The sequence below is a fragment of the Taudactylus pleione genome, unplaced genomic scaffold (genome assembly GCF_031769625.1).
Source record: "Taudactylus pleione unplaced genomic scaffold, aTauple2 ptg000333l, whole genome shotgun sequence".
Taxonomy (NCBI): Eukaryota; Metazoa; Chordata; class Amphibia; order Anura; family Myobatrachidae; genus Taudactylus; species Taudactylus pleione.
Genome location: NW_028284734.1, coordinates 6,361,786 through 6,388,824, shown reverse-complemented (window position 1 = coordinate 6,388,824; position 27,039 = coordinate 6,361,786). Strand labels below are relative to the sequence as shown.

Below are 27,039 nucleotides of genomic sequence, written 5' to 3'. Positions count from 1 at the left end.
GCTACAACCATGTTAGTTACTGAGGAAGCCTCACACCTGTGGCGAAGCACATTTGGAACAAACCCTATACAGAAGATTGTCGGCACATGTCACACATCTAGCTACATTTATTAATCCTACTTCTGTTTCTTGTAGATTTTAACATTGTTACAGTTACACAAAAAAAACCCCACAATTCTGGTTATTGTAATAAGAGACCTCTTAACACACACTTAAAGAAACTTGAAGTAAGGACACCATGTTTAACATGCAGGAATGGTGTGAGCTCAAAGAGAAGCCAGCTAAGCACAATTTAGGTGACATCAGCAAATGAATCGTCATGAACAGAAATATTAACACAATGTATGTAAAAAAGATTATTACTATCACACTGTGTTTAATGGAATTAGTATGTAATACCGGCGACTGTTTAGCTGCCAGATCAAATACCGACAGCGGCTCTCCGGTGATTCGAAATCTCGACACCTGGAGGTAAGTACCCTAACCCTCCCCTCTACCCCTCTAACCCTAACCCTCCCTTAGGGGTGCTTAACCCTAACCTCCCCTCCTAGTGCCTAACCCTAACCTCCCCCCATGGGTGCCTAAGTCTAACCCCCCTCCCCGTACTCTGAACCTAACCCTTAACCTTCCCTAGGGGGTGTCTAACCCTATGTCCCCCCGGGGGTCCCTAAACCTATCCCCCCCATCCTCAGGCTAAGTGAATACTTATCCGGCAGAGAGGACGATCGGTCCGGCGTCTCACATCACCACAAAATGGCTGTTTATGATAAATAGGCCCCAAATTCAAAGTGAAAATGAAGCTTGATAGGTTACTGGTAATTTTTTCTGTAAGACATATTAGAAAGTATCACAAAGATCAGCCTGTAATATTTCTGACTGGAACCCACTGTTTAGAGAGATTCTCCAACAAGAAAAGGCTCTTTTAAATTTTTCTCTATTCTGTTATATATTGTCAGCAATACAGTCTAATCTGCCTGCCGCTGCTCCGACCTCGGCTATGCCCCAGGAGATGCACTGTCTGCAATCTGCCCCAACCTCGGCTATGTTCCTGGAGATGCACTGTCTGCCACCTGCCCGTCTGCGTATGCCTCCACTTTACATGCTTCCCGATGGTCACCGCTGGGAGATGCAGAATGAATTTGGATGCAAGAGCCCTGAATTTCAATGAGCGTTACAGGGAGAGAATGGGAGAGTGGTTAGACAGACACCAGTATGTCATTGGCAGGTCGCGGTCAGCGGCTGTGCTTAAAGATGCAGTTGCACTGACATCGGTGGTCATGTTCAGATGGAGTTTCTGCGCCTCCATAGAGCTGGTGTAATGTTCGTTGGTGCGGCCGATGGTGCATCTTAACAATCTCAGTAGGAAGACCATCGGCTGTTGTATTAGCATAAAGATACAGTCTCGGCTGCAGTAGCATCCACCTCTGAACCAGGCCCAGAATATGTTACTCTAGAGATCCATAATTAGCGAAAAAATTTATTTGATATATCTTTATTTATTTTTATAGTCCCCCAATAATGCAAAACTATCAAAAACATCAGTTGTATAGAATTTAAGTGAACATTCTTCAACAGATGCACAGACAGTAGATTACAATTTATACTTTGATGCATTTTTGCTCCAGACATTTATGTTTAGGTTCTGTTGCAAAAGATGTTGATAATATGAGATTAATTTTAGCTTTATTGTAGTAGCATATAAAACATATTATATGATGTAGTACTATTCAACCTGTGCTCACCTTTCCTTAATGTCTCAGATATTCCTACAGTATTTCTCTCTTTTGTGTCCTTTCTGCTTTCTCTTACCTGTTTCCTTTATCTGTCACTCCTCACATGTGCCAATATCTTTATCATGGCAAACCCTTGCTTAATCATCTTGCCACATTCTTTTACCTTTTAGTAATTTATTTGTTATTAGAAAAACAAGTAAAAAATATTTTAAATAACGTTTTGTAAGTCTGCATAATTTAATAAAAACATTCCTACACGTTTATACACAATATGATGCTGTTCTTACTAAATAAAATCTCTATATCTTTATCTCTGTTTCTCCTCAAAAATATTTTTATAGATTAACCCAATAGGTCACTGATCTAAAGTATATAATTGCTAAATTAGTTTATATGGGACCCATTTATCAATAATAACATTTTCAGTGCTATCTGGGCTTGATATTATCACCTAAAATCGCATATCAGTATATGATTATACTACCGGAATGTATCAAATACCACACGTGGGGACAGGGGCTCTGAAAAGCGCCCATCCCTGCTATGTGCTCGGGGTGAAGTGACCACACATGTGCGCCCATTGCCGTGGAAGGTTCTGGCGGAAACCTCTCCTAGTAAAATTTGCGAAGTGTAGTCCATAGGCTACAGCGGAAGATGGCCAAACTACAGAAAGCTTTACATTCCGGAGCTTAGTAAATCTGACAGCTTTGCATCCCCCATAGAAACCTATGGGGGCTGTGGCTGCTGCTGGAAATGGTGGGACAGCAGCAGATATCTCTGATATCCGGTCCCTACGTCATATATTGGGGTGATATTTAATATTTGCAGGTGTCCCTCGGAAAAGAATAAATAGGTCCCTATGTCATTTTAGACATCACATAGATGAATACATTCAGAGTAAAGTTCTTCACGCTGTATAATTTGTGGGGTAAAGAATATATTACAGAATATTTTGTGGATTTAGGCACCAGTAAAAGATATTTAAACCAAATGATCAATACCAACTTTGGTATAAAATGCGGATATGCCCATAAACTAGTAAGTGGGTGTCAGCTCCCTGTCAATATTGAGTAGTATTGGTGATATACTACCTAGTACATAAAAAACAAATGGGGGAATTGACCATTAACGACATAATATTAAAGTGCAATTGTGCTAAACAGTGTGACACATGTAACAGTGCAATAAATATAAATATACCAATGAGTAAAATTAAAAACGATATAGAATTTATTTCAGAGAATTAAAACAAGAGATAAATGGATAACAGGTATAAAATGGGGATGCTCAATTAAGAGATTAAAACATAGTCATTACAATTAAATAGAATAAAAATTGCATATTTCATAAAAAGTAATAGCTTATCTGAGTCATGAATCAACAGAAAAACACTTTTCCTAGGACAAGAGATATGGTTCCCAACGCGTTTCGTCTTATGGACTTCTTCATGGGGATAGGGGTTAAGGTGTGGAGTTCACCTATTTATACCCCCTTTCTATCATTAGGGACTGATCACTTCTGGGTCAGGGTTGAACCCTGCATTCATTGTTTATGCCTAAAAAAAAGGCCAAACTCCCACATGGGTTATGTATAAATACTAATTAAAAGAACATGTAGCTAATAACATTCAAATCTACTTTAAACATATAGTTCCTCTGATAATATTGTTCCGTCTGTGATAGTAAGCGATTCGTCACTTCCAGTTATCGCGCGTGCGCTTCCGCCCTCTCCAGACGCCTCGCGTGTGCTTCCATCATATGTATCCCGGCAACCAAGTCTGGCTGCTCCATTCCGGAATGTTGCTCTTGGCTGGCGTCTGCTTGGGTAGCACATGGTCCAGTGACTTCCGCCCTTACAGCGCTGTTCCATGCCATTGGCTTCCGCCCTTAGAGCACCGCTCACGGCCAGTGTGTAGAGACAGCATCTCAATATATTATTCAAAGTATCTATAATTAGACAAAATTCATTGTAAATGTATAATGCATCAATAATAAAACAAGATTGGACGCATGGTATATCAATATTATGAACTTATAAATTGTGCACTAGGTTTCCATGACAAGGTGTGTATATTAGAATGTAATACAATAAGAGGAGACAAATAAAAATTAGAAATATATATGTGTTGGTAAATGGAAATTAAAAAATAATAATGATAATAAAAATAGTTTATATAAATAGTTCAGAGTTCAAAAATATATTAATTCTCAATGTATGAAGATTCAGAAAAATATATGAAGATTCAGAAAAATATATAGTTAATTAGGTTACAATAAAGTCCTCCAAAGTTAATTCAAAAAACAAGTTAAAAAAATAACTTGAAAGTAGATTCCTTAAGTATTTATGAAGACGAGGTAGGTGATTGGATTAAAGAATTGTCTTCCAGAAGTAACTTGAAAGTGGATAGTTTATTTAAAAACATTCTGATTCAAAGGAGGTATTAAACTTCTGGCATGGACTAGCTTCTTCTACGATGACTTGCATGGGAGCTTCCGATGATTTATAATGGAGGTAATATACTCGCCCTTTTGGACTCAAGTAACTACAATGCCAGGTCTTCCCAAGAGGTCTCCCATCCAGGTACTGACCGGGCCCAGTCATGTATAGCTTCCAAGATCAGAAGAGATTCAGCACACGCATACTGGTATGACTGTAGATACTCTCGGGTCCACTTTTCACCATAACCCCATCACTGGTAACTTATTACCAGTAGGAAATATTACTACACTGGGTATTCTCTGGGGGTCTCCCTCCCAGATACTTATCAGGCTCAAAACATGAATCACCCCACCAGGGTGCTAACAACTGGGTTTTTCATATTGGTATAGTAGTAATACCCCTTCTGTCAATCATCTTGTTGTATCCTCATAGGAATGGTGCAATTTTGTTGCTGTCATTAAAACCTTTTGGAGCCATGGTGTTGAGTTCAAAGATCCAGTGCATTTCCCGTCTGGCTAGAAGATTCCCCAGATCACCTCCTCTTTCTCCAAGAGTCACATGTTCAATAGCTTTGAACATTAATTCTTCCGGATTTGAATTGTGTTTGATTATGAAGTGCTTAGACACTGCATGAGCTTCTACTTTATTCTTGATGTTTCTGGTATGTTCTTGAATACGAAGTTTTAATCATCTTTTTGTCTTTCCAACGTACTTAATTCCACAGGTGCACTCCAACAGATAAATGACCGATGAGGAGTTACAGTTCATGAAACTTTTGATGGCAAACTCCTTTGTTCCATCTGAGTCTGTAAAAGTTTTTCTCTTAGGATGCAAATATTTACATATACTGCAACGTCCACATTTATAACTCCCCTTGCAACTCAGGATTCCACCCATGTTTCCCTTCTTTTCTTTCCGTAGAAGACTTGGTGCTAAAATGTCTTTTAAATTTCTACTTTTCCTAAAAGTGATCTGCGGTTTGGGAGGTAATATCTCTTTTAGAACTGGATCCATTAGAAGTACGTTCCAGTTCTCATTGAGGGATGCCATAATCTTATTTTCTTGACCATTAAATGTAGTAACAAAGGGAACAATTTCTTTCTTTTCAATTTTGTTATTATATTTAAGTAAATTCTTTCTATCCAATGCCTCAGTTTTCTCCAGTGCTTTCTTCAGGATCTCTTCTGGGTATTCTTTCTCCCTGAATCTGTCAGCATATTGTTCCAGTTGTTCATTACATATTTTTTGGTTTGCTGCAGTTACATTTGATCCTGTAAAACTGGGAATATGGTATATTTTCCTTCCATTTATTTAGATGGCAACTTTTGTAGTGTAAATAACTGTTGGTGTCTACATTATTGATGACGTTTTTGGTAGAAATAGTTATTTCTTCACCAATTAAAACCAGATCTAATAATTCAATGGTTCTCTTATTGAAGTTAGATGTGAACTTCAAATTCATGTTGTTATTCGATACCAATGATAAAAACAGGTTAAAAGTATCTTCTTTTCAATGCCAAATGATTAGAATATCGTCTATATATCTTTTATAAAAAATTATGTTATCTTTATATGGATTATTAGTATAGACGTAATTATTCTCCCAGTGTCCCATAAAAAGATTAGCAAAACTGGGAGCAAATGTAGTCCCCATTGCTGTTCCACAGATCTGTCTAAAAAATTGGTCTAAAGCTGCATACACACACAACGATTTTTTGAACGATTATCGTTAAACAATATCATTTAATGATAATTGTTTTTAAAAAATCATTCACTTTCTGAGTCAAAGGATGAACGATTATCATTCTTGCGCGTTCACATTTGTATTTTGTAGTTTGTAGTTCACTCAGACTTGTCAACTGAACGATTTTCATTAAGGGAATATGCAAAAATCGTTTGTAGTTCAAAAAAATTGTTCATTACATTTTAAAAAATCTGACAGATAATCTGAAAGATAATCTGACAGAAAATCGTTCATAAAATCGTTGGTAACAAAATCGTTGTGTGTATGCAGCTTAAGAATTTAAAATAGTTATGATTAAGTATAAAAGACATAAGATCACATAAAAACTCCATATGAGAGGGCTGCAGACTCAAATCCAAGTCTAAAAAATTTCTTGTTGCATTAATACCTTTTGTGTGTTCAATACAGGTATAGAGAGACTGGACATCGATGGTAACCCAATTGTATCCTTCTCTCCACTCAATATTCTCTAAACATTGCAACACATTAGTGGTGTCTTTCAAATATGAATCCAGTTCTTTTACATACTTCTGTAAGAAAATGTCCACGTACTTTGAGAGATTAGAAGTTATTGACTCAGGGCCTGATTCAGAGCCGCTCGTAAGCAGCCGCTCGTTCACTCCGAGCAATGTTCGCACAACTGCGCATGCATATGGGTTGTAATACGCATGCGCGAACTAGTCATTGAGGTTGGAAATTGTGTGCTCGCAAAATAGCGAATGCCTGCTTATTTGACTGACAGAATGAGGCGTTTGTGGGTGGTAACAGGGGAAGGTACTTGAAAACGAGGAGTGGAAATCCAAATGCAGGCGTGCCAAAAGGTCAAAACGGGCGTTTTAAGGGTGTGCATAATTAACAAAGCAGCATCATCGGCCACGTCACTTGGTTGTTTCTTAGCCTGAACTGATCGCATGATTGCGGTAGGAAAATCCAACCACAAGCACTGCGAGCAGTTCAGATGCCTTTCGATGTACTCGATTAATCAAATAAATAGCGGAGATGACGTAGGATGCGAGCGGCCAGGGGGCATCTTTACAAAATAGCGAGCGCATATATCGTTCACTCGCTCAGACATAGAGGCGTCAACAGACCGCAAAGAGCGAGCGCCCAATTTAAATAGCCGGCCCCTTTTTCTGAACGACCGTTCCGGCTCTGAATCAGGCCCTCAATTCCAGCTATGATTGGTCTACCTGGCGGTTTTTCAATTGATTTATGTATTTTGGGTAAAAAATAAAATATGGGGGTTGTGGGGTTGGTTTTCATTAAAAACTGGAACACCTCCTTTGTGATTATTTTATTATGGAGTCCGTGTACTAAAAGTAATCTTAATTCATCGGTATATTCCTCAACCAGATCCTTTTCCAATTTCTCATATGATTCCACATCATTAAGGAGTCTATTGGCTTCTTGTATATAGTATGCCTGATCCATGATGACCAGCCCCCCCCCTTTATCAGCCGTTTTAACACAATAGATTGGATGTTTTTTAATCCCCTCAAGGCTTCTTCCGATGATTCAAATTCTGTTTCTTAACTCTACCTATTTCTTTATCACATAAATCTTTCTTCACCATCTGATAAAATACCTGAATGTGGTTCCCTTTTGATTCAAGTGGATAGTAAGTGGATTTTCCCTTTAGACCGGATTTAGATAAATCTTCATTATAATTTCTTATTGGCGCGTCCTCTTTTTTCAGGAAATGCATCTTTAAAGTCAGGCTCCTAACAAATTTATTTAAGTCAATAACAACATCAAATTTCTTCATGTTGTGTGCAATTTATAAGTTCATAATATTGATATACCATGCATCCAATCTTGTTTTACTATTGATGCATTATACATTTACAATTAATTTTGTCTAATTATAGATACTTTGAATAATATATTGAGATGCACACTGGCCATGAGCGGTAGCCAACCGCATGGAACAGTGTTGTAAGGGCGGAAGTCACTGGACCATGTGCTACCCAAGCAGACGCCAGCCGAGAGCAACATTCCAGAACGGAGCAGCCAGACTTGGTTACCAGGATACATATGATGAGTTTTTAGATCTGGTTTTAATTGAAGAAAGAACTATTTCTACCAAAAATGTCATCAAGAATGTAGACACCAACAGTTATTTACACTATAAAAGTTTCCATCTAAATAAATTGAAGGAAAATATACCATATTCCCAGTTTTACAGGATTAAACGTAACAGCAGTGACCAAAAAATATGTAACAAACAACTGGAACAATATGCTGACAGATTCAGGGAGAAAGAATACCCTCTTCTGGGTATTCTGAAGAAAGCACTGGAGAAAACTAAGGCATTGGATAGAAAGAATTTACTTAAATATAATAACAAAAATGAAAAGAAAGAAATTGTTCCATTTGTTACTACATTTAATGGTCAAGAAAAGAAGATTAAGGCATCCCTCAATAAGAACTGGAACGTACTTCTAATGGATCCAGTTCTAAAAGAGATATTACCTCCCAAACCGCAGATCACTTTTAGAAAAAGTAGAAATTTAAAAGACATTTTAGCACCGTCTTCTACGGAAAGAAAAGAAGGGAAACATGGGTGGAATCCTGAGTTGCAAGGGGAGTTATAAATGTGGACGTTGCAGTATATGTAAATATTTGCATCCTAAGAGAAAAACTTTTACAGACTCAGATGGAACAAAGGAGTTTGCCATCAAAAGTTTCATGAACTGTAACTCATCATCGGTCATTTATCTTCGTATTCAAGAACATACCAGAAACATCAAGAATAAAGTAGAAGCTCATGCAGTGTCTAAGCACTTCATAATCAACCACAATTCAAACCCAGAAGAATTAATGTTCAAAGCTATTGAACATATGACTCTTGGAGAAAGAGGAGGTGATCTGGGGAATCTTCTAGCCAAACGGGAAATGTACTGGATCTTTGAACTCAACACCATGGCTCCAAAAGGTTTTAATGACAACTACGAAATTGCACCATTCCTATGAGGATACAACAAGATGATTGACAGAAGGGGTATTACTACTATACCAACATGAAAAGCCCGGTTGTGGGCACCCTGTAGGAGTGATTCATGTTTTGGGCCTGATAAGTATCTGGGAGGGAGACCCCCAGAGAATACCAGGTGTAGTAATATATCCTACTGGCAATAAGTTACCAGTGATGGGGTTATGGTGAAAAGTGGACCCGAGAGTATCTACAGTCATACCAGTATGAGTGTGCCCAATCTCTTCTGATCTTGGAAGTTATACATGACTGGGCCCGGTCAGTACCTGGATGGGAGACCTCCTGGGAAGACCTGGTATTGTAGTTACTTGAGTCCAAAAGGGCGGGTATATTACCACCATTATAAATCATCGGAAGCTTCCATGCAAGCCATCATAGAAGAAGCTAGTCCATGCCAGAAGTTTAATACCTCCTTTGAATCAGAATGTTTTTAAATAAACTATTCACTTTCAAGTTACTTCTGGAAGACAGTCCTTTAATCCAATCACCTACCTCATCTTCATAAATACTTAAGGAATCTACTTTCAAGTTATTTTTTTAACTTATTTTTTTAACTTTGGGGGTCTATATTGTATCCTAATGAACTATATATTTTTCTGAATCTTCATACATTGAGAATTAATATATTTTTGAACTCTGAACTATTTATATAAACTATTTTTATTATTATTATTATTTTTTAATTTCCATTTACCATCACATATATATTTCTAATTTTTATTTGTCTCCTCTTATTGTATTACATTCTAAAATACACACCTTGTCATGGAAACCTAGTGCGCAATTTATAAGTTCATAATATTGATATACCATGCATCCAATCTTGTTTTATTATTGATGCATTATACATTTACAATGAATTTTGTCTAATTATAGATACTTTGAATAATATATTGAGATGCTGTCTCTACACACTGGCCGTGAGCGGTGCACTAAGGGAGGAAGCCAACCGCATGGAACAGCGCTGTAAGGGCGGAAGTCACTGGACCATGTGCTACCCAAGCAGACGCCAGCCAAGAGCAACATTCCGGAACGGAGCAGCCAGACTTGGTTGCCAGGATACATATGATGGAAGCACACGCGAGGCATCTGGAGAGGGCGGAAGCGCACGCGCGATAACTGGAAGTGACGAATCGCTTACTATCACAGACGGAACAATATTATCAGAGGAACTATGTGTTTAAAGTAGATTTGAATGTTATTAGCTACATGTTCTTTTAATTAGTATTTATACATAACCCATGTGGGAGTTTGGCCTTTTTTTTAGGCATAAACGAATTGCACTGTTTCATGTGTCACACTGTTTAGCACAATTGCACTTTAATATTAGCACTTTATATATTTGCACTTAATTGCATTTTTTGCACTTACCAGTGGACTTGTCGCTCATGGTCAATTCCCCCATTTGTTTTTTAAAGAAGCTATGGCAGAATGATTTCTAACAATAAGAAAAAATAAAACAAACGTGTGCTTCTTTTATTGGCAAATCTGTTATCTGCTCCATGTTGTGGATCACATCAGCGCGAGTGCATAGAATGAAAACAAGCTATAGGTAGACACACCTGCAGTGTAATTATAAACCACTTATGCGTTATGGCAAAGATCCATCGTATGTATTATTTTAAGTGGTTATGTCTTTGTTTATGCAGCTTAAGCAACAATTTACTTGCAATTTACACAGCTGGTAAATACATAATACAGGCCACCATCAGAGTGGAGGATGAAATTGCTTTATAAATTGCTTAAGCATTCTTATTCTGCAAAATTAATATGGTGAAGCATTTTAGCTTAAATAAAATGGAAACATTTGTAACAAATACTTTGTGTAATGTGAATATTATGAAATATGTGGTGGTTGTTTATTTTAGTCAGTGTAGCAAGTTTACATTTAAAATATAAAATAACAATGATTTTTAAAAACACATTAAATAATATATCTCTTAGAGAAAACATCCCCAAAATCAGGGGCAAGTGCTGGAGTTTAAAAGCAGGAATTCAAAGTCAAAGGGAGAGTAGAATGGGAACAAAGATAAATCGAGCCATCAAATGCCGTTTCACATTATATATACAGTGTGTCCTATAATGATGGGACACATTTTAAACTCAAGTATCTAAGTCTTGGATGGAGATAAAGTGAACGGAGATAAAGTACCAGCCAATCAGCTCCAAACTGTCATTTTTCACACAGCCTGTGACATGGCAGTTAGGAGCTGATTGGCTGGTACTTTAGGGTCTAGGTACTAAGCCTTGTAGAGAGATAAAGTGGATGGAGATAAAGTACCAACCAATCAGATCCTAATTTTTCAAACACAGGGCCTGATTCAGACCCGCTCGCAAGCGGGTCGATGGTGCCCAAGTGCGCATGCGCGAGACCTGCATAGCGACGGCCAACCGTCGCTATGGGTCTCGCACCAAAGAGGGCGTGCTGTCGATGGTGAGTGACAGCACACCCCCTTTGGTGGGCGTGCCGGGGGCGTGGCTGCCCAGAAGGAGGTGTTCCCATGGGAACGCCTACCTTCTGGGTCCGGCCCCACTGACATCACTAGTGATATCAGTGGGAGTGCTTTTGGCTCTGATAGAGCCAAAAGCACTCCTGGGCTTGCGGCAGCGAGACCCTACCGCAGGGTCTTGTCGCAAGCCCGATGGTCGCGATGGTCAAGACCATCTTTTTGGCCGCTCGCATAAGCTGTGGGTGGTCACCCACAGCTATGCGAGCGGCCAGGTGGCCGCTCCAATTTTAGGTAGGAGGGCACTGATTCAGAGCGAGCGCTCTGGTCAGAGCGTCCGGCTCTGAATCAGGCCCACAGCTTGTAAAGTGGAAGGTATCTCTTTCCAAGGCTTAGTACATAGACCCGTTTATCTCCGTTCATTTTATCTCCATCCAAGGCTTAGTAAAAAGACCCCTATGTATAATACATAACCAAGGTACAGGAGTTAATAGCACTGTTAAAGGTTTGAATATCATATCCCTCAGATCAGGGATGGGGAACCTCAGGCCTGGGGGCCGTATAAGGCCCCCGGAATCATTTGGTCTGGCCCTCTGAATTTTTTCTGCTAGCCTCATCTGGATAGCAGGGTGCCTAGAATAACACCCTGCAGCCAGAATCTATGCAGCAGTGCCGCCTGGAGTGTCCTTGGGACGCTTCAGATCCCCTTACAGCTCCCTGGAGCATCCTCAGGATGCTTCAGGCATTGCTGTAATCACTGGCGATTGTGGCCCCGTCCCTGTGTGACATTACATGGAGGGGGCGTGGCCTGCACTGGGTCCACGAATAATGTTATATATATCAAAATGGCCCTCGGCAGAAAGAGGTTCCCCACCCTTGCCGGGATACATTTAGGAAGCCGGAGGCCGCAGTCCCGACCGCCAGCTTCCCGAATCCTCTATACCGCCTAGAGATAAATGACCGGCATCTAAAATCTAGACGTCTGTCATTTTCCCAGCACTGGGAGACAGGCGCCGGGCATCCCAATCGAAGGGATGGTAGGCGCCGCGAGCGGACAGCTGCGGGGGGGAGGGTTAGGTTTAGGGCACCCGGGGGGAATTAGGGTTAGGCACCCCCCCGGGAGGGTTAGGGTTAGGCTAGGGGGAGGGAGTGGTAGGGTTACGCACCCCTGGGGGGGACTTAGGGTTAGGCACCCCCCCGGGGGACTTTGGTTTAGGCAGCGGGGAAGGGGGGGTTAGGGTTAGGCACTTAGAGGGAGGAGGTTAGGGTTAGGCACTTGGGGGGAGGTTAGGGTTAGGCACCCCTAAGGAGGGTTAGGGTTAGGGGGGTTGGTTAGGTTAGTTTATACTTACCTTCGGGACGATCAGGATTTCCAGCACTGTCGGGCTTTCCGCTGCCGGGCCTCTGCTGTTTTTGTCGGGCTGCCGCAGCCGGGAATCGAGCTGCCGGTCATGCGGCAGCCTGCTATTCATACCGAATGCCCTCTGCCTTAGATGGTCACCACCTCAAAGAGAACAGCATGTGTGTGTTTCTATGTGTCTGTCCACGACTAGACTACTCAGCCAGTGGGTGAGAGCTTCTCTGCTCAGCCATAAAAATGGACAGTAATGCGAATGCCTGCTGCAAAAATACACTAATGGTTACAAAGATCACCTGAGCATAGGGACGCGTACTGCCTGCCTTCTCATCTCTGTACGATGTAACCCCCTGCGTAAATATCGGGTAACAGTGATGCACATCAAGCGGCCATCTTGCCCTTGCGACAGGTCCTGACACGCAGAGGGCTTCTTATGATGTGTATGCAATCGCATTGGCTACTTTATGCACTGCCATGTAACGGTGTTAAAACAGTCACACACTCCTGTGTTTTTCTGATCACACCCTCCTCCCGTCACCACCTCCAAATGCTGACAGTCTGACACTTGATTTGCAGCGGATTCCTCTGTGCGTCTGTAATTACAATGCAAACGCTGCTCACATGCACAATGGCAAACAATCACTTGATCTGCATGCGTAATCGCCAGTGCATCCGTCTCGGAATCAGGCCCAATGTCATGGAGAGGAGACCAACATTAACTCCAAAGTCAGACTTACAATACATTTTAAAGATGGGCGAGTGTGCATGCTCTTGTAAATTAAAAATAAAATGTTTGCTGGAGAAAAGGTGTTTTTGCTAGCAGGAGGGCTGGCTTTTGCATTGCACTGGTTACATTGTGTTCAACATTACTGAATGAAGGGTCAGAACAAATTGCTCCCATCTACCGAGACTGCACTTATATGTCAAGAGCCCTCCCACCCAGGGGCAATTTAAGCGAGGAGGGGCATGTGTGCTGTCTACCTGTTGGCCCCCTCCTGTCTCGTAGCGCAGTAGACTATGGAACTGTGCCATAGTCAACTGTGCAAGCAGAGGTTACGGGAAACATGGTGTCCATGCTATGATCCTGGTGAATTCTCAACTGCATATGCGCAAATCTCTGGGAGAATGGCGAAGTGGTTATTTTTGCAGAGCGGGGGTGAATATAATAAATGGGTGGAGTGTTGGCCATTACAGATATGCCACTGCTGCCTACCCATTACAGATACACCACTGCTGCCTACCCATTACAGATATGCCACTGCTGCCCACCCATTACAGATACACCACTGCTGCACACCCGTTACAGATACACCACTGCTGCATACCCATTACAGATACGCCACTGCTGCACACCCATTACAGATACACCACTGCTGCACACCCATTACAGATATACGCTACTGATGCACACCCATTACAGATACGCCACTGCTGCCTACCCATTACAGATACACGACTGCTGCACACCCATTACAGATACACCACTGCTGCACACCCCATTACAGATAGACCACTGCTGCACACCCATTACTGATACGCCACTGCTGCCTACCCATTACAGATACGCCACTGCTGCCTACCCATTACAGAGACACCACTGCTGCACACCCATTACAGATACACCACTGCTGCATACCCATTACAGATACGCCACTGCTGCATACCCATTACAGATATGCCACTGCTGCCTACCCATTACAGATACACCACTGCTGCACACCCATTACAGATATACGCTACTGCTGCACACCCATTACAGATACGCCACTGCTGCACACCCATTACAGATACACCATTGCAGCACACCCATTACAGATACGCCACTGCTGCACACCCATTACAGATACGCCACTGCTGCATACCCATTACAGATACACCACTGCTGCCTACCCATTACAGATACGCCACTGCTGCCTACCCATTACAGTTACGCCACTGCTGCACACCCATTACAGTTACGCCACTGCTGCACACCCATTACAGATATGCCACTGCTGCACACCCATTACATATACGCCAATGCTGTCTACCCATTACAGATACACCACTGCTGCCTACCCATTACAGTTACGCCACTGCTGCCTACCCATTACAGTTACGTCACTGCTGCACACCCATTACAGATACGCCACTGCTGCACACCCATTACAGATATGCCACTGCTGCACACCCATTACATATACGCCACTGCTGCCTACCCATTACAGATATGCCACTGCTGCACACCCAGATACACCTCTGCTGCACACCCATTACAGATACTCCACTGCTGCACACCTATTACAGATACACCACTGCTGCACACCCATTACAGATACACCACTGCTGCACACCCATCACAGATACGCCACTGCTGCCTACCCATTACAGATACGCCACTGCTGCCTACCCATTACATATATACCACTGCTGCCTACCCATTACAGATACACCACTGCTGCCTACCCATTACAGATACGCCACTGCTGCACACCCATCACAGATACGCCACTGCTGCCTACCCATTACAGATACGCCACTGCTGCCTACCCATTACATATACACCACTGCTGCCTACCCATTACAGATACACCACTGCTGCCTACCCATTACAGATACGCCACTGCTGCACACCCATTACAGATACGCCACTGCTGCTTACCGTTCAGTGTATAAGTGTAGACGTGTAATATGTGGAGCAAGGTAGAAATCCCACTGATTGAATAAACATCAATGAATACATTATATCTGGACATCTCATTAATACCCATCAAGTTATATCTGCACACCCCTCTAATCCCGAACAGATATTAATGGGGTGTAATGCCAACAAATATTAGGGTGTGCATCTATAATTTAAAAAAAAAATTGATTTATTCAGCTGGACTGATCCTATTCCAAGCAAGTCTGCAGAAACTGTAGATTCTGGATATATCAAACATTCCCTGAAAAGAATGTGCGGGATTGGAGTTCACAAGTGCGCTAACTTTCAGACAGAAAGTTAATGTAATATATAATGGTATTACAAGTTGAACCTTTTCCAGTATTGCCATTATTTAGAGAGAAAATATTATGGAACGCTGCTCATTTTTTTAGTTCTCCACTATGCTGACAAAACATAAAATACAGGAGACATAAGATCAATAAACTACTGTCATGATATGTTTCCAATCAGCTTTACAGCTCATTTGATTCCACTATAAAATGTAGACGTTGTGGATCAGCTTCTGAGCTGCAATAAAATGGAATGAATGTGATAAACATAGGTACAGGTGCAAACTAGATTAAATGTATATAATTAACATTTAGGAAAGGATCACACAGGTCTTCAGATCAATCTGCAAGTAATCAAGACAGTGGTTACTCAGCTGGATCTCGTGCTATTATCTTGTCACAACCAAGTGAAAAGTTAATTGCACATGTGAATAACTGCACATAGAATAGATACTGATCTCATCGTTTTGTTTGCTTTCCTTATTATTAAGTAGGGTTCAGGTGTCTCTGTAAAATATGTTATTCCAGTGAAATGGGGCCAGTGACATATTACACAATTTGCATTGTGCTGGAGGTGGTCATGCTTCTACACGTGAGGTTGGCAGCTGCCCTCAAACCCACAGGTGGCATAGGGAATTCTGAACATTCTTAAAAATTGGAGGCCCCTGGTAACTCACGTGAAATCCTAGGCAGTGTCACCCTGAAGCTACCTGCAGCCTCAGTCTGTCACACAGAGCCACCCTAACCAATCTGGTGCCCTAGGCAATATTTTGGCTGGTGCCCCTAGCAGATAATCCCACCACCAAGATTAGTTTTTATACGCTTCTTATACCTTTTTAAAACATGATACTCAATTTTCATTTACCTCTTAGGTGTTCCTCCCATTTCTTTCTTCCTCTTCTTTCTTCCCTTAGGAGTCTGGCGGAGGACACAAAATTGTGCTTCATTTGCATCCATTCTAACATCTATTACAATCTCTCTCTCTCTCTCCCTCTCTCTACACACAAAATTTTTATAAATATTGACATATATAGTTAAATATCTAGATAAATATATATATAGCTACTTATACATATATACACACACATACAGTATATATATATATATATATATATATATTTATTATCTCTCACCCTTCATCCAGCACTCCTCTCAACACCCTTCATCCAGCACTCCTCATCCAGCTCAGCACCATCTCCTAGTACAGCACCCCTGGCCTTATCCAGCACCCCTTTCCCAGCACAGCACCCCTCTTCCAGCACAGCAACCCTGGCCTCATCCAGCATCCCATTCCCAGCACAACACCCCTCATCCAGCACAGCACTCCTGGTCTCATCCAGCACCCAGCATAGCACCCCTGGTCTCATCCAGCACCCCCTCTCCCAGCACAGCACTCCTGGTCTCATCCAGCACCCCCTCTCCCAGCACAGCACTCCTAGTCTCATCCAGCACCCCGTTCCCGGCACAACACCATTCATCCAGCACCCCCTCTCCCAGCACAGCACCCCTGGCCTTATCCAGCACTCCTTTCACAGCACAGTCATATCCAACCATACCCCTCTGCCCAGTGCCCTTTCCCAGCTGAGAGTTCAGCTAACAACTATATATATAGCTACATATACATATATACACACACAGATACAGTATATATATATATATATTTATTTATTTATACACACAGCACACACACTGAGCCAGTTACTGCCCACCTCACAGTGCTCACTTACACTCCTCACAGCACCACATACTGCCCCCATCACTTCCTGACTCAAGGTACAGCACCCCTCTCCTCTCTCTGCATGCCACCCCTTATCCAGCACCCCTTTCCCAGCACAGCATCCCTGGCCCCCATCCAGCACCCCATTTCCCAACACAGCACCCCTCTCCCAGCACAGCACCTGGCCTCATCCAGCACCCCTTTCCCAGCACAACACCCCTCATCTAGCACCCCTCATCCAGCACCCCTCATCCAGCATAGCACCCCTGGTCTCATCCAGCACCCCCTCTCCCAGCACAGTACTCCTGGTCTCATCCAGCACCCCTTTCCCAGCACAACACCCCTCATCTAGCACCCCTCATCCAGCACCCCTCATCCAGCATAGCATCACTGGTCTCATCCAGCACCCCCTCTCCCAGCACAGTACACCTGGTCTCATCCAGCACCCCATTCCCGGCACAACACCCTCATCCAGCACTCCTCATCCAGCTCAGCACCATCTCCTAGTACAGCACCCCTGGCTTTATCCAGCACCCCTTTCCCAGCACAGCACCCCTCTTTCAGCACAGCAACCCTGGCCTCATCCAGCATCCCTTTCCCAGCACAACACCCCTCATCTAGCACCCCTCATCCAGCACCCCTCATCCAGCATAGCACCCCTGGTCTCATCCAGCACCCCCTCTCCCAGCACAGTACTCCTGGTCTCATCCAGCACCCCTTTCCCAGCACAACACTCCTCATCTAGCACCCCTCATCCAACACCCCTCATCCAGCATAGCACCCCTGGTCTCATCCAGCACCCCCTATCCCAGCACAGTACTCCTGGTCTCATCCAGCACCCCGTTCCCGGCACAACACCCTTCATCCAGCACTCCTCATCCAGCTCAGCACCATCTCCTAGTACAGCACCCCTGGCCTTATCCAGCACCCCTTTCCCAGCACAGCACCCCTCTTCCAGCACAGCAACCCTGGCCTCATCCAGCACCCCTTTCCCAGCACAACACCCCTCATCTAGCACCCCTCATCCAGCACCCCTCATCCAGCACAGCACTCCTGGTCTCATCCAGCACCCAGCATAGCACCCCTGGTCTCATCCAGCACCCCCTCTCCCAGCACAGCACTCCTGGTCTCATCCAGCACCCCGTTCCTGGCACAACACCCTTCATCCAGCACCCCCTCTCCCAGCACAGCACCCCTGGCCTTATCCAGCACTCCTTTCATAGCACAGTCATATCCAGCCATACCCCTCTGCCCAGTGCCCTTTCCCAGCTGAGAGTTGAGCTAACAACACAGACTCACTATCATTTGTCTCTTCTCTCGGCTTCAGCAAATGCCTCCAAGCCAGGGAGGCAGTCACAGGCAATTTTCCAACGCCTGGGACCGTCCCTGCTGCTGTACTTTGTGAGTGCTGGGCGGCAGCAGGTGATTGAGGCAGAGCCATGAGTTGTGGCCAGAATGCTCATTCTGACCGCTGCCTGATAGGAGCTCAGGGCCTGATTCAGAGCCGCTCGTAAGCGGCCGCTCGTTCGCTCCGAGCGATGTTTGCCCAACTGCGCATGCGTACGGATCGTAATACGCATGCACGAACCAGTCAGTGCGGCCGAAAATCGTTTGTTCGCTAAATAACGAATGCCTGCTATTTTGAGTGACAGAATGAGGCATATGTGGGTGGTAACAGGGGAAGGTGCTTGAAAACGAGGAGTGGAGATCAGAACGCAGGCGTGCTTAAAGGTCAAAACGGGCATTTTATGGGTGTGCACAATTAATACAGCAGCGTCACTGACCACGTCACTGGGTTATTTTATAGTCAGAACTGCTCGCAAATTTGTGGTAGGAAAAACCAACCACAAGAATAGCAAGCAGTTCATACGCTGGTCGATGTGCTCGATTAATCTAATAAATAGCGGACATGACGTAGGATGCGAGCGGCCAGGGGGCGTAGTTATCCAAAAAACGACCGCAAGTTTTGTTCACATCGTTCAGACCTAGAGGCGTGAACAGACCGCAAAGAGCGAACGGTTCATTTGAATAGCCACCCCTATTTTCTGAACGAGCGAGCACAAATAGCGTCCGGCTCTGAATCAGGCCCTCAGCTCCAATTGCGGTAGCAGCAGCTGGCACTCTCACTATGCCGCAGCCACCAAGCCATGAAATGTCCTTGTGGAATTCCAGATGCCCTAGACATTTGCCTAGAATGCCTATGCTCTGCTGTCACATATACTGTGTTATAAAACATCACAAAATGACCCCATGGCAAAGAGATTTTCACATTGAACAACACAATTTGCATAAAGCAATGGTTCCCAAGTGGGTATCAGCACTAGGCCAAAAGTTTATAATGAAGAATTTCAACAAAAATTATTAAATTAAATTATTTGTGAATACCTACCATCTTTAGGTTCAATGATGTGCTGGTGGACAGAGTTGCACTTCTGTTTGTCCACATATTTTATGATTGGCAGCCACTGTTACTGGTTTTGCCCATCATATTATTTATAACTAATTTGATCTGGCCCTGGACCACAACCCGTTGTACCTCTGCAAGTGCCTCGAGCTACCACAGGGTGTCACGACACCTTGTTTGGTAGCCACTGGCATAAACACATCTCCCTTGAACATCTGTGGTTCTTATGTATATAGACAGCCTACTCTGCACATATAGGGCACTATTTAATACAAAACAGACAAAAATTTGCTATTGGCGCTAACAATAATATACTGCAAATCTGTGTGTGCAGCAAATAAAACCAAGAGGATTTTGTCATGATTTGATCAAAGCATTAAAGCCTGTGGCCCAGCATCAAGGGATCCTTTTGGTTTTAATTGCTGCACACACATAGATTTGCAGTATATTATTGTTAGCGCCGATAGCAATAGTTTGTCTGTTTTGTATACATTTCTAGCATTGTGTAAAACCGAGCGCGGGCATATTTCTTTTCTGTTTTGTTTCAAAATTTTGCCTCACGCTATCATGATAGCTCTCAATCAAGGCTATAAAAGGCCTAGTTGGGTGTGGCTCACAAGCCAGCCTCTGTATAGATGTGTCCCTCGGTATCTGGGAGGTAAGTACATGTAACTGCAATGTAATGGTGTGCTGGGCATATAGGCTAGTGTACGGACCTGCAGAAAAAAAGAGGTTCCTTGTCGCTGGGCTGCAGACTTATATGCTTTGATCAAATCATGACAAAATCCCCTTGGTTTTATTTGCTACACATATAGATTTGTAGTATATTATTGTTAGCGCCTATAGCAAAAGTTTTTCTGTCTTGAATACATTTATGACATTAATATTGCCACGTTGCTGGTACCATGTATAATACCATGCATTTAAAATGCGGTTGTAGTTTGATATTTTTGCCTAAATTCGTATTTAGGTAATATCACAGGGATTTATCAAAAATCCCCTCCGTGTTATTATCATAGGGCTTCCCCCGGTATTTTTTCACATTTTACTTTTAGTAAAATTGCTCGTAAAATTCTACTCCAACCCCTAAGTATCACTTATTTTTAGTCATCATATCGCATTTTCCATAATTGTAATGGGAAATGTGATCTGGCCAAAGTTACTAAAAATAAATTGTAAAAAAATATCGGGGAAAGCCCTGTGATAATAACACCACCAGGAGGTGGCGTTATCCAGGGTCTCCCTCGGTTATTGGACTCCTGCTCTGCTCTAACAGGCAGAGCAGAGCCAGGAGTTGGTCCCAGTAATCAGCTATGTGGTCTAAACAGACCGCAAGCTGATTACTGTAAAAAAAAGAAAAAAAAAATTGTAAAAAAAACTTTTTACTTGCCTAACTCCAGGGACTGGTGATCGGGCCTTCGGTGATGTCTCAGTTGGCTGTATTTCCTCTTCGTGCTAGGGACCTGGAAGTGACGTGAGTGAGGGCGGAAGTGCAGTTCCTGCCCATGACAGCCAGCTAAAGAAGTACTTTGTCCCCACTTAAAGAAGTTTGTTGTCCCCTCGCATGCTCGCTGCGCTCGCTGCACTCGCCGCGCTTCGGGCACGGTGGCTCGCTACGCTCACCACATGGTTATATTCCCCCTCTATGCCCACTTGGATGGCAAGGAATGATGCTGGACACTGGCTGATGACATCTGGGTCCTCTCCGTGAAGGGGATTTAGACATTACCGTGATGTCTCCCCTCCAGTCAGCTGGTCTCCCATAGTGCACTGCGGCCCGTTCATCAGGTGATTGGGTCCCAGTGCAGTATGGGAGATCACCTGATCGGAGGCATGGAGGACATCACCGGAGGCCCGGATCATGCAGGTAAGTGTAACTAAGGGAGAGGGGGGGTCGCAGCGGGGGGTTAGCGCATGCACAGGCACTTTGGCATGGTATTTTTTGTGAAAATACCGTGACTAGTGTGCGGAGGGGATTCGCAGGGACAGAGCTTTATCGCAAGCTCTGTCCCTGCAAGGAATTTGTAGTAAATCCCTGTGATATTGCCTGAATTCGCAATGCAAATTCAGTCAATAATATCACACTACAATCTGCATTCAATATGTGGATTGTAGTAAATAGAGCCCATAGTCACTGTATGACTCCCAGTGCAGATAGACACCCCTTGTACTGTACAGAGAGACACTTACGGGTATATTTACTAAAGTTTTTTTAGAAGTGGAGATGTTGCCCATATCAACCAATCAGATTCTAGCTAATATCTTCTAGAAAGTGCTAGATAAATGTTAACTAGAATCTGATTGGTTGCTGATGGCAACATCTCCACTACTAAAAACCAGCACTAGTAAATATACCCCTTACTTTCACTAGGAGTGTTCTTGCTCCATTTCCATCACATGACTGTGTGGATCTTCTGGGTCCATACAAAGCTACAAGCATCTCTATCACCTCCCTCTCTGATCATAGAGACTCACATAGGGTCCGAGGGCTGAGTGTATTTTTGATCACAGATGCTCATAATGTGATCAGAGAGATAATTATATTATGGGACAGAAATTTCCACACAGTTGCCCATTATATGCGGCAGTATTATAAAATGTGTGGCAAGGTGAATCCAACTAATTAAAAAAAAATCAATCAATGCACTCATATTTTTCCCCAAAAGTTTATTGAAAGCATCAAGAGCATAACAAGTAAAAGTAACCATAAAGAAGTAACAACCAGAGTAACAGAAAATGACAATGTACTGCTGTGACATTAAGCAGAAGTGGATGCAACCAATGGCTGGTGATGCAAATTTTACAAACAAAGAGAGGTGGAGAAGGTAAGGATAGAAGGGAGGAAGGAGGGGTTACTCCACATGGGAAATGGCTTAGATGAGCAAAAACAGGGAGTAGTTGCAATAACAGAACCCCAAAAGACTAAAACTAGGTGGAAACTCCGAGGTTAAGAAGATGGGGCTTGTGGAGAGATGCTGAAGAGTTTCTCAGAAAGCTGGACAGAAGGAAGGAGGAGTTACTTCCAGGAGACAGCAGTTTGACATGTTGCAACATTCACGATATCTAAGCAACTCGAGGGTGCAGGGTTTGTGGTGCACAGGGCCCCTATGTTAATAGAGACCCAAACCACACACCCTACACCTATACATTATACTTACCACTCCAACAACGGTGCATAAAAATGGTGCAGAAGAAGATCTCCGTATGCGCGATAGACTCACAGTGCCAAAGTCTACTCAGTAACTGGGCTAGCAAAGGGGTGGAAGGTCTGCACGGAGACTGCATGTTTGCCCCCTGTGTTCTTAAAGCGCCCTTGATAGGAGTACTTGGGAAAGTCAGAAAGTCAGACACAGGTTGTAGAAGCAACAGGTATTTAGAGTCAATCAGTATTTGCAGACCAAGGACAGCAGATGTGCAGGAAAGATCCTGATTGGTTACAGATCCATCACCAGGCATCTGAAGTACGAGGGAAGATACCACTGAGCTTAGTGGGGACATAATACCACCTATACAATACTTTGTATTAGTTTTCCTTAATAGAAACATTAATAGAGGATTTTGCAGCTCCATCTCAAATGTCAGCCAACCTTTCTGAGTCTAGAGATCAACATCTCAATTCCTCTGAAACAGATATTTCTATCCATTCAAAGTGGAACTAGAATATTAGAGAGCATCGAGATGAGGTTCTTTGATTAGTGACCAGAGAGGTAAAGAGTTTCAAATGTGAAATGCTCAGGAGGGAAGTTTGAAGAGAGTAAAAAAAATGTGTAAACTGCAGATACTAGTGACACTGCCCCCTGCAAAAAACAGGCAAACCTTACTAATCAGGGAGCAGGGGAAAAGTGCCCAGAAGGAGGGAGGTTATTCTGGAGCAGGATGCCCACCCTGGACCATACAGAGGACATATGTGGGGAAAAGCCAGGGAGGAAAGCCTGGTTGCCCCACAAGGGAAATAATAAGGGATGGGGAAGGAGATAACATCCCCTAATGGGTAAGGTAGAGAAGAAACACAACACTCTTGGGAGGACGTTAATTTATTTATGGAAGTGATACTCCCCATCCAGGAGATTAAGATGTTATTTTAATTCTCTGGATCATTCTTTATGCTGAGAAGCGGTGACTTTCAGCAAACAGGTTTAACAGAGGAATCAATGTGTTGGTTATAGTGAGGATGTCATCCACATAATGAGCTACGTTGTGATTACCAGATGTCGGCTGTAAGCCTACAATATCGGGGTTAGCTCTAATTTTAGTAGCAAGAGACTCGGGACCTGATTCAGACCCACTCGTTAGAATGCGTTTGTTTGTAGCTGGTCGATTTTCGCATTGTGCGCATCATATGCATCGGAGTGCGCGTGCGTGAACCAGTGCGACAGATCGGGAAGCGTTTACTCGCTGCACATAGACAGCCCAGCAGAGTAAGTGACAGGAGAAGCCGTTTGTGGGTAGTACCGGGAGTTGGACATTAAAAACGGGGGAGTGGAGGTGTGAACGCAGGCGTGTCTGAGCGTCTTAACGCCATTTCAGAGGCGTGCATAATTAAGAGGCAGCGTCATAGTACACGTCACCTGGCTGAATTTTACACTGAAGTGCTCGCAGTGCTTGTGGTAGGGTATAGTCTGCCACAAGCGCTGCGATTGCATCCCATGGTACTCAATGTTCCGATGGTTGCATAAACTTCCTGGAGATGACGTGCACAAGTGGGCATCTTATAACAGGCTGGTGGGCATCTGCATATACAGAGCGATCGCACGCAAAGACATAGTGGTCGTTCTAATGCCTTGCCGTGTGATCGCCTGCCTTGCTGTGGGTTGGCTGGATTTGCATACGCTGGGTATGAGCGTACGCATCTAGTGAGCGGGTCTGAATCGAGCCCTCAGTTACCAAAGCAAAGATAAGGGAGGGTATTGGGCTCCCCTGTCTGGTACTGTTACTGAGAAGGACAGGGAATCACTGAGGTTGTGGAGTTAGGGTACAGGGCCTAGAGACCCACGTGGATGGGTATGTGGCATCAACAGTCATTAGGTAGGTCCCGAAATGCAGATGCCAGCATGTCAACACGGTTAACATGATACTTAGAGCTTGTTAGCTGGACTGACATTACAACTATAAACATGCTGATATAAAGTTGGAAGTAGCATGTTAACCTTGTCGACATGCCGGCGCCTTCATTCCATGATCAACATAGTCAGTGTCCAATAACTACTTCCCCCATGAGAAATTTTTATTGGAAATCAATTCAAATCATAGGAAGAGACAGCTCTCATCGTGTAAGGCTAACCAATGCCGTCAAAGGCCTTTGCAGCACCCAGTCATACATACATTTTTACAACTATTGCAAATCTATCTTTAAAACATATTTAAAATGTTCATTTAACAAAAATTTATTTTTAATGTTTTTGAAACATAAAAATTAACCTCAAACAATCAGGGGCACCAAGAGGAAGGAGGGGGGGCAGGTACTAATAACCCAGATTCAGGCTTGATGGAGGGGCCCGGCGGGGGCCTTGGTCCTACGCCATCCTCCCTCCCTCTTACCAGTCAGCAGCCCAGCACACGCTGCTGTGTGCTGGGCTGCAGTGGGAGACCAGGAAGACTGCTCGCTGCTGCTGGGCAACAGCAACAGTCTCCTCTGCGTGTGGGGAAGAGCGATCACACTGATCGCGCGGCGCCCCCCCCCTGTATTTGTGCCAGACTGAGGGGCTCACAGTACCCCCCTCCCCAGCGAGCAGCAAATAAGGTTTTTATTTTTTTCCTAAGGGTGTGTGGCCATGCCCCCCACGATTGTGTGGCCACGCCCCCCATGATTAGGCCACCCCCTCCCAAAGTAATGGGGCGAAGTAATGTATCTAACATTAGGATTTCATGCACATGGAAAGCTACAGGCTTAGGGCCTGATTCAGCAAGGATTGCTGTTGCTTATACTCAAACGGATGATTATTTTGCAGTGCGCATGCTTACGCATCGCAGTGCGCGTGCGGGAATCAGATGCTGCAATCGGGACTGAGATCACAGTGACTACGCAGACCCATGGCAGTGATTGACCGGAAGTGCCGTTTGTGGCTGGTGACAGGGGGGTCGGCCGAACGGAGGCATACAGTGCGTTCATACGCCGTTTGAGGGGCATGCATATATTATCCACTGCGATACCAGACACAGCCTGAGGCCTCATAGCGTGGGCTGAATTAAGCAATTCCTGAGATAGGTCTGACCTGCCTTAACTGTGCGCATGGGTCCGATGTTACTCGATGTTACCGATTGTTTCACTATGTTGCCTTATGTCAGGCTGTGATCGCAATGCGAATGCAAACATTTACATATCACCGCTGATATTAGCAACTGCATTGCGTGTGTATAGGCAGAATAGTGATCCATGCTGAATCAGGTCCTTAGGTATCATCAATTAGCTATTGTTGCACATTTCTGTACAAATAAAGGCCCTCATTCAGAGCCGCTCGTTAGCGGCAGTACGCTCGTTCCGAGCGATGTTTGCACATCTGCGCATGCGTACGCTTTTTAGTACGCATGCGCGAACCAGTCAGTGCGGCCGAAAATCCTTTGTACGCTATATAGCGAGTGCCTGCTATTTTGAGTGACAGAATGAGGCGTATGTGGGTGGTAACAGGGGAAGGTGCTTGAAAATGGGGAGTGGAGATCCGAACGCAGGCGTGCTTAAAGGTCAAAACGGGCGTTTTATGGGTGTGTATATTTAAAACAGCAGCGTCATTGACCACGTTACTGGGTTATTTTATAGCCAGAACTGCACGCAAATTTGTGGTAGCAAACACCAACCACAAGAATAGCGAGCAGTTCATACGCTGGTCGATGTACTCGATTAATCTAATAAATAGCGGACATGACGTAGGATGCGTGCGGCCAGGGGGCGTTTTTAACAAATAAACGAGCGTATGTTTTGCTCGTTCGTTCAGACTTAGAGGTGTGAACACACTGCAATGTGCGTACGGATCATTTAAATAGCCACCCCTTGATTTTAAACGAACGACCGCAAATAGCGTGCGGCTCTGAATGAGGGCCAAAGTTTGTTACAAGTACTTGTACTGTATACTACATATGAATGTGACACTTGATGTAGTGTCCCACCACTACCTGGTGCTGTTGATAACAGTTAGGTGCTCAGAATGTCTAAATTTAAATTTATTCTTAGTACATTAGAAATAAAATGTAGTATATGCCAAAGTGGCTACACAGTGTAATGGGAATAATGCGTGCCAA

General features: G+C 43.7%; 1 pseudogene; it reads left to right on the top strand.

Moving 5' to 3' along the window:
* The first annotated feature begins 9,096 nt into the window (after positions 1-9,096).
* LOC148509006 (5S ribosomal RNA) lies at positions 9,097-9,215 on the top strand (annotated as a pseudogene).
* The last annotated feature ends 17,824 nt before the right edge of the window (positions 9,216-27,039 follow it).